This window comes from Mytilus californianus, unplaced genomic scaffold (assembly GCF_021869535.1).
Source record: "Mytilus californianus isolate M0D057914Y unplaced genomic scaffold, xbMytCali1.0.p SCAF_5, whole genome shotgun sequence".
Taxonomy (NCBI): domain Eukaryota; kingdom Metazoa; phylum Mollusca; class Bivalvia; order Mytilida; family Mytilidae; genus Mytilus; species Mytilus californianus.
In genome coordinates, this window is record NW_026262701.1 from 106,953,231 (window position 1) to 106,965,373 (window position 12,143).

Here is a 12,143-nt window from a genome sequence, read left to right on the forward strand (position 1 = left end):
TTACTTCATTATTTCATTTTTGATTAAATATTGCGTAGACCTACATCTTAAACTGCCACTTCCATCGTTAAATTCTTTGACAAACTTATAACAAAATGCCGACTCAAAAAGGTGAAATGCAAATCAACGCGAATGGAATTAATGTATACGGATGGTACGAGTTATACGCTTAATCATTTCAAATTGAAACACTCGACATCATTTTCTGAGTCATCAGAGAAATGAAACAATCACCGGTTTCAGACATTGTCAATTCGACGAAATCAAGAAGATTACCATCTTCAAAATCTGAATTTATCACAAACGTCAAAGTAGATACGATAGTATCGGATTATTAAAAGTAAAACTTTACCAAGAATGCTCACAGCCAAGCCTTTCAATGCTTAAGGATAAAATTCAATTTAACGTATCACAAAAACGTACATTTGTAGGGTACTAAAGACTTTTAAACATCAACTTAACTACCGGTTAACCGGTTAATCGGTCGAAAAATTATCCGACTAACCGTTTAGGCAAAACTGTTGGATTTGACAACACTACTCTTGACTTACATCTAGAAATTGAAAATGAGGGTCGGTTGAAAACAAAACTTTACGACAAAAGAGGTATTTTCAGCTTCCCAATTGTAATTTTTCCATTTCTATGTAGCAACATTCCAGCAGCGCCTGCATAGAGAGTATATATCTCCCAATTGATACGATATTCCAGGGCTTGTATTTCCTATCATGATTTCCTTGATAGAGGATTGCTGCTGACAAGGTAGCTGGTAAAACAAGAGTTCCAAGTTGTGAAATTGAAATCATTCCTTCGTAAAAGAGGGACGAAAGATACCAGAGGGACAGTCAAACTCATAGATCGAAAACAAACTGATAACGCCATGGCTGAAAATAAAAAGACAAACAGACAAATAATAGTACAGATGACACAACATAGAAAAATAAAGACTAAGCAACACGAACCCCACCAAAAACTGGGGGTGATCTCAGGTGCTCCGGAAGGGTAAGTATATCCTGCTTCACATGTGGCACCCGTCGTGTTGCTTATGTTATTACAAATCCGGTAAATAGTCTAATTCTGTAGGTCACATTCGTGAAAAGGGAAGGGTATTTTAGTTACGACATAAGGAACATATCCGCTATCATCTGTGAAACGGTTATTCCGTAACGGTCAACCAACTCGTGATGGCGTCCGTAAAATTTACGAAGGGATGATTTCAACTTCACCATTTGGAACTCTTGGTTTAATAGCTTCCTTGTGAGCAGCAATCCTCTATCAAGGAAATGGTGATAGGAAATACAAGCCCGGGATTATCGTATCAATTGGGAGATATATACTCTCTATGCAGGCGCTGCTAGAATGTTTCTACATAGAAATAGAAAGTTCACAATTGGGAAGCTGAAATCATCTCTTTTGTCGTAAAGTTTTGTTTTCGACCGACCCTCATTGTCAATTGCTAGATATAAGTCATGATATGAGGCAGACTTAACTGTATTTGTAGTATCCTATATGTCCAGTTCGTTGGGATAGATTCGTTCAACATACTAGTAGTCACCAAATTGTGTATTATTTATTGAGAGAACATCATCTATATAGCGGAACGTAAAGTTAAAGGATATTGCTAACTTCTTATATTTCTTCCTAAGAAGTTCCTGTATGAAGTCAGCCTCATAATAATAAAGAAACAAGTCGGCAAGAAGAGGGGTACAATTGGTTCCCATTGGAATTCCGACAGTCTGTTGAAAAACACGTCCTCCAAACGTAACAAATATGTTGTCAATCAAGAAATCAAGCATCTTTATAATGTCAGTTTCAGAGAATTTTTTATTTGAATCAGAGTGATTCTTTACAAAGTAGGATTTATGCCTCCCCGAGACAAGATACTTGTATCTACCTACGCCATTCTTTTTCATGAAACGAAGTAATACCAACTCTTTCAATTTGTCTTTTAGTTTGGAATGGGGAATACTTGTGTAAAGTGTAGAAAAGTCAAATGTTTTAATACTATTGCAAGATGAGAGAGTCTTAGATTGTATGTACTCTAAAAGATCTTTGGAATTTTTTAGAATCCACATCTGATTCACGCCACCTCGTAACTTTTACGGACGCAATCAAGAGTTGGTTGACCGTTATGGAAAATCCGTTTCACAGATGATAGCGGATATGTTCCAAATGTCGTAACTACTATCCCGTCCCCTTTCCCCAAATGTGACCTACCTAATTAGACTTATTACCGGGTTTGTACTAACATGGGCAACACGACGGGTGCCACATGTGGAGCATGATCTGCTTATCCTTCCGAAGCACCTGAGATAACCCCAATATTTTGGTGGGGTTCGTGTTGCTCTGTATTTAGTCTTCTATATTGTGTTTTGTGTACTTTTGTTTGTCTGTTGGTCGTTTTCTGTTTTAGCCATGGCGTTGTCAGTTTATTTTCGACTTATGAGTTTGAATGTAACTTTGGTATCTTTCACCTCTCTTGTTCAGGAGGATTTTTTTTAATTATTAATGGGACCCAATCAGAAAAGTTTGGATTGTTAATGGAAAGAACATCACTAATATACCTGTACTAGTTTGTGAAATTGAATAATCTTGCTTCTTTGATCTTCTTATCTTTTACAAGTGTCGGAAGGAACTCCAACTCATATGAAAATAAAGCTTTTTGTGGTTTGATTGCTATCTAATTTAGGTTTCATCAACACCTGTAATGTAAAATATGCTTAGATGGTTAACAAAAATATTGATGCCACTGTAATATCACTGGTATTGAAGTAAAAAAAACTAAGAATTGAATGTAAGTTTATTCAAATTTTAGTATTCATTCCTTGTTATATTCATCATTCGATTCATTTAGTCTTTAATTGTCTTCAAATATCGTCGCCATTGTCGTCTTCTATGCATCATTTCTACACATTGATATTTAGCTATATATATAGTAGATGCCATATATGCCAATAATATCTATGGTGTTGAAACCATTTGGACAATTCAGACTAAAGGTTGACTGAACAAAATTTAAAGTATTCACTTTATAGAAATTCAATTTGGTTGATCGAGTTTCTCTTACAGATTATGCGTTTTTATAATTTACGTTTGACATACCAACTGTTTAAAACTAAATAATCTTTAAACTATTATTTTAAGAATATAAAGATATTTGATACTTTTAATATAAGCTGTGGCCTTTTTCGAATATAAAAATTTAAATACACGGGTGACACATATGGAGCAGGATCTGCTTTCCGTTCCGGAGTTCCTGAGATAACCCCAAGTTTTTTGGTGGGGTTCGTGTAGTTTAGTCTTTGGTTTTCTATGTTATGTTTTGTGTACTGTTGTTTGTCTGTTTGTCTTTTTCTTTTTTAGCCATGGTGTTGTCAGTTTATTTTCGACTTATGAGTTTGAATGTCCCTTTGGTATCCTTAGCCTCACTTTTAAATACATATATAAAATTGCGTTGTGGTCGACAATACCATGCATGGCTAATTTGGTTGTAACCTTATATGTCTACTGAATAACCATATTTAGTATTGTATGGTTCCATATTTATATCTATATCTGATCTTTATGAATGGCAAGTTAAGTGTCGTGTTGTTTGTACACCTGCTAGACTCCTCAATAACATTTATATTATCTTCCAGTGTCAAGAACTCCCTGACAAATCACAAGGTTTCATTTCATGTAAATTAGTTATGATGAAATCTAAATATATATCAAGGCTATCTTAGAAAAAAATAAAGTATGAACAAATACAAATGATTTAAACTTTATTAATTCAGAAAAACTTATTTTAATATTTTGAATGATTTAAATAAAACCAATAAAAATCCTTGTTCAAATTGTTGAAAAGTACAAAACGTACTATTTATATATTACAGGCACATGTCAATTGTTCATATTTTGTTAAGAAAGTGAATTGACATACACGTGGTTTCTATGGACTGACACATGTCTATATCTATAATTAGAGCGCCACTTACGAGTCAAGTGTAAAAGGCCTGTCTTGCGTACCAAATTATAAGCTTGGTATCTTTGATGAGTTGATACAACCACGTGCACTGGGTCGATGCCGCTGCTAGACTAGTCGGTACATGTACTTCGTCCTCGAGGGTATCACCAAATCAGTTGTTAGCACTTTTGTGTTGTCATGAAATATCATAAAGATAAGTAAGTTCATTTTCTGAAAATTAACTGGTTATGAAATGTTGAATTATTCGAAACACTAAGATTTTTCTACCCAAAGCATCGATAGTCTCAAGATTTGGCACAACTTTTCGAAAATTATACTTTTCAACTTCGTATTTGAATTGGCTTTACAACTGGTTTAAACGAATGAAATCTGATAAAAATAACTTAATTATTTCTTATCTTAATAAATCTAAGAATATTGATGATATACGCATGTCATATTTTCAAAATGATTTAGATATTAATAAAATTATCAATAATACGCCAATTTATAGAATTAGAAATGAACTTCAAGTACTTGCAAAGCGTTTTGTGTACATATCAGCAACAAAGCAGACATTAATATTATGGTTGTATGACGTCAATACTACAGAGACAGGTTGTAGGTATTCCTGTACGCACTTACTGTGCCCCTTTCATTAAGGACTTGTTCCTGTATTTGAGGCCAAACCCATTGAAAATCCGTTCAAATTACATTGTATAGCCTGATTTATTTACGCTTACCGTTACCTTGATGAAATGTTTGCTTTAAAAAATCAAGAAATCTATATGCGAAAATTTACCCAAATGAACTAACATTAAATAAATCAAATATAAAAAAAAACCAATAATATCCCTTTTATAGATATAGTGTTTTAAATGTTGTGTTTCCCAAGTAATTACCTACATGGAAAATCAAAAACATTTGCACGCTACAATCAGCATTTATCCCGTTGATTTTTAAAAAATTAATAAATTGTTCATCTTTCTCAGAAAAGTGTGTATTACATTACAATTTACTGCCTTAAGATAATCTAAAACATCTCTTTGCTTTTCAATTTAGCTTGGTTCGTGGCCGTTCTGTGAGATATTCTGAATAAGATTAGTTTTCATTTATCGTACATACATGACATAGTTCTATTATCTAGTGTATCTTTGACATTGAAAATTTCAGTATCATCCGACAATGTTCGTATTAATGGTTTTAATTATTCTAAGCACCATTTGTATTTCCTTTTCCATATTATATTGGATGTTACTAAATATTGATCTCAAATGTCTTAACAGTTTAAAAAACAATCGTGTCTTGCAAAAGATTATACCAAAACAACGTTACTTATCGAGTTCTGAAATTAAAATCCTGCACGATGGCCTTAGTCTGCACGTCTTAGTGTAAATAATGTCAAAGTACACAATTACTATGTCATAATTTGAATAAGTTTTTATACCGTATCAGATCGTGATTTCCTTAACAATAGAAATTATATAACTGTTGATTGTTTTTCTTTACTTGCCATGACAATGGCAGTGTGTTAGATATTCCTTTAGTATCTTTCGCATCTCTTCCGCTTTGTAAGTTTGAGTCTGTATATTAACTAATTGCTTTGATAATAACTATAAACTTTTGAAATCCGATTTTTAATTTAACAAAGAAAGGAGAGTGGACATAACCATACCACATCTCCTTATTTCTATATTATGCTTTTCAGTCATTTGTTTTCATATACATTTTGAAAAAAAGAGGGACATTTAAACTCCTTAGACGAAAATAAACAGACAACGCCATGGCTAAAAAAAAGACAAACAGACAAACAACAGTACACAAAAAACAACATAGAAAACTAGACTGAGCAACACGAACCCCACTAAAAAACTGGGGGTGATCTCAGGTGCCCCGGAAGGGTAAGCAGATACTGCTCCACATGTGGCACCCGTGTATTTACATTTCTATATTTGAAAAAGGCCACAACTTATATTAATAGTATCAAATAGCTTTATATTCTTAAAATAATAGTTTAAAGATTATTTAGTTATAAACAGTTGGTATGTCAAACATAAATTATAAAAACGCATAATCTTATAGTAAACTGTAAGAGAAAGTCGATAAAAAATGAATTTCTATAAAGTGAATACTTTAAATTTTGTTCAATCATTGTTGAAATGGTTTCAACACGATAGATATTATTGGCATATATGGCATCTGCTACATATAGCCAAATATCAATGTGAAGAAACAATGCATATCAGACAATGCATATAAAAAGAAAGCTAAATCACAAAAAAACTGAACTCCGAGGAAAATTCAAAACGGAAAGTCCCTAATCAAATTGCAAAATCAAAAGCACAAACGCATCAAACGAATGGACAACAACTGTCATATTCCTGACTTGGTACAGGCATTTTCTTATGTAGAAAATGGTAGATTGAAACTGGTTTTATAGCGCTAAACCTCTCACTTGTATGACAGTCGCATCAAATTCCATTATATTGACAACGATTATTTATAAAACATCGTAAACAAATTGGTATACATGTATGTCCAATTTATAGCAGCCATTACTACTACGAATCTCAAAAAACGACATCTTCAAGACTAAACCAACGATGTACCGCTCTCCTATCAAGACTAAACAAACGATGTACCGCTCTCCTATCAAGACTAAACAAACGATGTACCGCTCTCCTCAACACTAAACCAACGATGTACCGCTCTCCTCAACACTAAACCAACTGCTCTCCTCAAGACTAACCAAACAATGTACCGCTCTCCTATCTAGACCCAACAGACGATGTTACGCTCTCCTATCAAGACTAAACCAACGATGTACCGCTCTCCTCAACACTAAACCAGCTGCTCTCCTCATGACTAAACTAACGATGTACCGCTCTCCTCCAGACTAAACCAAGTGCTCTCCTCAAGACTAAACCATCGATGTATCGCTCTCCTATCAAGACTAAACCAACGATGTACCGCTCTCCTATCAAGACTAAACCAACGATGTACCGCTCTCCTATCAAGACTAAACCAATAATGTGCCGCTCTCTTAAAGACTACTAAACGATGTACCGCTCTCCTCAAGACTAAACCAACGATGTACCGCTCTTCTCAAGACTAAGCCAACGATGTACCGCTCTCCTCCAGACTTAACCAACTGCTCACCTCAGGACTAAACCAACGACTTACTGCTCTTCTCAAGACTACCTGGATGTTCCAATTAAATTTTTAGTCATGAATGTCATACATAACAGGTTCTTCAACAATAGACAAAATGTCGACGCAATATGTTTGTTTATTAAAATGACATTTCCTCACGAAGAAGTTGTGCCTGAAGGTTTTCAACTTTCATGTTAACTATAAACGAAACAATGAAGCAGTTTTTGTTACAGAATAGCACTGCGTTTTCAATATTTCAAAGAGAAAAGACGTCTCAATAGTGTCCTATGTCAAGATATCAAACCAAAGTTAATGTGCAGAATAGATGTTGATTCGTACTCGATATTATCATATCTTAGTGTAAAGTAATGTTGCCTTTGGTGGTTAATATTTTGGTAAAGCTACGATACGAGATTTTCTTGTCGTAGAATATCTACAGAAACACGTCAACATGAAGGGATTCAGTTTCATATTATTCTTTATGCTAATTGTTCAGTAGTAATAAGCAGAAAATAAGGAAGCTATTTTTATTAAAAAAAAAACACTAAACAGGAGAAGAAGATTTTGCTTGTCCCATATACAAAATGTATCATCGGTAGATATATTGGAGACTTTTCGAACATATAATATCTTGTGCCTTAAACCACGTCTAAATATTATTGATATACAAGTAATAGCTTTTCTAAAACACTTGCCGTCACATGCTGATTAAATTGGAAATTGTGTTTACCTTTGTAGTTTCATTCATTCAGAATAATCCCCATATAAAATGTATTGGACTAGAGAAAAGGCCAATGCTATTTATGAGGTTTAACACTTTTTTTTTGGGTGGAAATGCAAACACACTCGACAGGTGTTAATTTTTGGAATGTTATGTGACTCTCAACCAGTGAGAGGTTTAGCTAGCTATAAAACTAGGTTTAATCCACTATTTTCTACAGAAGGAAATGCCTGTACCAAGTCAGGAATATGACAGTTGTTTTCCATTCGTTTAATGTGTTTAAGCTTTTGATTTTGCCATTTGAATTTTCCTTGGAGTTCGGTAGTTTTGTTATTTTCCTTTATTTTCAACTCTCAATCACCTTTGTTTTAACCTTTTGCATTGATCGGTAAAGACGTGCAGGTGTTCTGGGTTTTCTATGGTCCTATTTCTGTTCACCAGACACAAAAATATACATTTTGGTTGTTTGTTGGTATGATTGTGAAAAAAAAATATGGTCAATTTAATTTGTATCTATCTCATTTATAGAGTCTATATCGGAAAGTTGGAGGAAATTAAATATTAAAGAATTCACATAATTATATATCGACTTTAACAAGACAGACAGAAGATACCAAAGGAATATTTAAACTCATAAGTCGAAGACAAACTGAAAACACCATGGCAACAAAAACCAGAAACAATCAAAAGTCAACAACAGTCAACATATAAAACTAAAGGCTGAATAACACAAACTTCACCAAAAACTCGGATCCCCGGACTGATCTCAAATATCCTTAAATACAATGTACATATATTTTATGAATGAAAAAGTTCAGCAGCCAGTCATTTGTTGAAAATTTAAAGAAAAGCTAAAATCCTGACAATTTGCACATCTTTAGTATATGTACTAACACCCTACATAATATAAAAGTTCTGGCTCGACAACTGTCGTCCTGAGGAATTAGCCGTAAAAAGCTTATACCCTTTGTAGACGGACGGATAGGGATAAAACGTTTGTTTCCAACAATTCATCGCGGAGGCGGGATAAATATGTATTTTATATAAATAAATGGTGTTCTATTTCATAAGATATTTGGTAAAAAAATATAGTTTTGAATAAGTATTTCATATTTGAATGGTTATTTTGAGATCTTAAAATGTAGCAATGTAAGAAATGATAAGAGTTTTTCACCTGGAAAGCAAAATTTATTAAGGCATAAATGAAAGATGTATGTGTTGTTATTTAAATCTGAATATTTTTGTGAATATGTGATGTTTTTATTTGATAGATTAAATACTTGCTATGCTAGATATACTTATAAAACTTCCAATGCAAGGGACCAACGAATCTTTACAAAACTACAAACAGAGACATATTAAATGTCTCTGCCAAAAATTAGCAGGTAAAAATACTCGTCCATCTTGCATTAGTAACATGCAATCTTGGTGTCTGTGGTTTTGTGTTTCGTTAATTGGTCAGTTGCTTTCTTATTGTATAACCCGCATCTCACTTTATTCACATAAAAACGAAATTTTGCATCATTTGGTGTGTATTATCGCTATAAGAACTCCTTAAGAAATTGCAAATACCCCCGAACCTGTTCCTGTGCCTATATGGGCAACATACCCCCTCCCTCCAAAAAAAGACACATTTGTTAATCGTCTGTAAGTCGTTTTGTTTCCCCTTTAGAAATGGTGCTGTTCTCGTCATCTGTACTTGTTCGTCAGGTCCACCTCAAAACACCACAATACAAAAGCCAACGACGTACCGCTCTCCTCAAGACTACCAAGATGATCCAGTTAAATGTTTAGTCATGAATGTCATATATAACAGGGTCTTTAACAATAGACAAAATGTCGACACAATATGTGTGTTTATTAGAATGACATTTCCTCACGAAGAAGTTGTGCCTGAAGGTTTTCAGCTTTCATGTTAACTATAAACGAAACAATGAAGCAGATTTAGTTACAGAATAGCACTGCGTATTCTATATTTCAAAGAGAAAAGACGTCTCAATAGTGTCCTATGTCAAGATATCAAACCAAAGTTAATGTGCAGAATAGATGTTGATTCGTACTCGATATTGTCATATCTTAGTGTAAAGTAATACTGCTTTTGGTTGTAAATGTTATGGTAGAAAGCTACGATACGAGATTTTCTTGTCGTAGAATATCTACAGTAACACGTCAACATAAAGGGATTCAGTTTCATATTATTCTTTATGCTAATTGTTCAGTAGTAATAAGCAGAAAATAAGGAAGCTATTTTTTATAAAAACACTAAACCGATTTTATGCGACCAACCAGTGAGAGGTTTAGCTAGCTATAAAACTAGATTTAATTCACCATTTTCTACATAAGAAAATTCCTGTACCAAGTCAGGAATATGAGAGTTGTTTTCAATTCGTTTGATGTGTTTGAGCTTTTGATTTTGCCATTTTATAAGGGACTTTTCGATTTGAATTTTCCTTGGAGTTCGGTATTTTTGTTATTATCCTTTTTTTCAACTCTCAATCACCTGTGTTTTAACCTTTTGCATTGATCGGTAAAGACGTGCAGGTGTTCTGGGTTTTCTATGGTCCTATTTCTGTTCACCAGACACAAAAATATACATTTTGGTTGTTTGTTGGTATGATTGTGAAAGAAAAATATGGTCAATTTAATTTGTACCTATCTCATTCATAGAGTCTATATCGAAAAGTTGGAGGAAATTAAATATTAAAGTATTCACATAATTATATATCGACTTTAACAAGACAGACAGAAGATAACAAAGGGATATTAAAACTCATAAGTCGAAGACAAACTGAAAACGCCATGGCAACAAAAACCAGAAACAATCAAAAGTCAACAACAGTCAACATATAAAACTAATGGCTGAATAACACAAACTCCACCGAAAACCCGGATTCTCGGAGTGATCTCAAATATCATTAAGTACAATGTACATATATTTTATGAATGAAAAAGTTCAGCAGCCAGTCATTTGTTGAAAATTTAAAGAAAAGCTAAAATCCTGACAATTTGCACACCTTTAGTATATGTACTAACACCCTACATAATATAAAAGATCTGGCTAGACAATTATCGTCCTGAGGAATTAGCCGTATAAAGCTTATATCCTTTTGTAGACGGACGGATACGGATTAAAAGTTTGCCCCGACAATTTATCCCGGGGGCTGGATAAATATTTATCTTATACAAATAAATGATGTTCTATTTTATAAGATACTTGGTAAAAAAAATATAGTTTTGAATAAGTATCTCATATTTGAATGGTTATTTTGAGATCTTAAAATATAACCATGTAAGAAATGATGAGAGTTTTTCACATGGAAAGCAAAATTTATTAAGGCATAAATGACATATTTATGTGTTGTTATTTAAATCTGAATATTTTTGTGAATGTGTGATGTTATTATTTGATAAATTAAATACTTGCTATGCTTGATATACTTATTAAACTTCCAATGCAAGGGACCAACGAATCTTTGCTAAAACTATAAACAGAGACATATTGATTGTATCTGCTACAAATTAGCAGGAAAAAATACTCGTCCATCTTGCATTAGTCACATGCAATCTTGGTGTCTTTGGTTTTGTGTGTCGTTATTTGGTCAGTTGCTTTCTTATTGTATAACCCGTATCTCACTTTATTCACACAAAAACGAAATTTAGCAACATTTGGTATGTATCATTGCTATAAAATATGTTTAAGAAACTGCAAATACCCCCAAATCTGTTTCGACGCCTATATGGGCAACATACCTCCCTCCCCTCCAAAAAAAAAACACATTTTTTAATCGTCTGTGAGTCGTTTTGTTTCCCCCTTAGGAAATGGTGCTGTGCTGTTCTCGTCATCTGTACTTGTACGTCATGTCCACCTTCAAACACCACAACACCAAAGCACACACTTTCCTTGATTATTAATTTCTAGAAAATAATTTTCATAACAGTTTTCATCAGAGCTATGAAAAAGAGTATAACAAAGAAATTACGATCGAAAAATAATATGCGATATTAATATAACACTTAATACTCATATTATGACGTAGATATAAAACAAACAAATAAAAAAAAAAAAAAAACGTGTATTGAAGGCGTGTTACCTAAAACTATTATGGAGAATAGTAATTTTTTAGAACTCGACTTACTTTCGTGATTCAAGGTCATTATCGTTTCAGCTTTAATTTCTAAATTCAAAAATTACTTGACCCGTAAATTCAAGTTTTTCAATTATTCTAACCTGTGCAACGAACTGGTTTCTTCCATTACTGACAATTTTCATTCCTACAATGAGTATGGGTCTTGCAGTTTTACTAGAAACAAAAGAGGAATCAAATA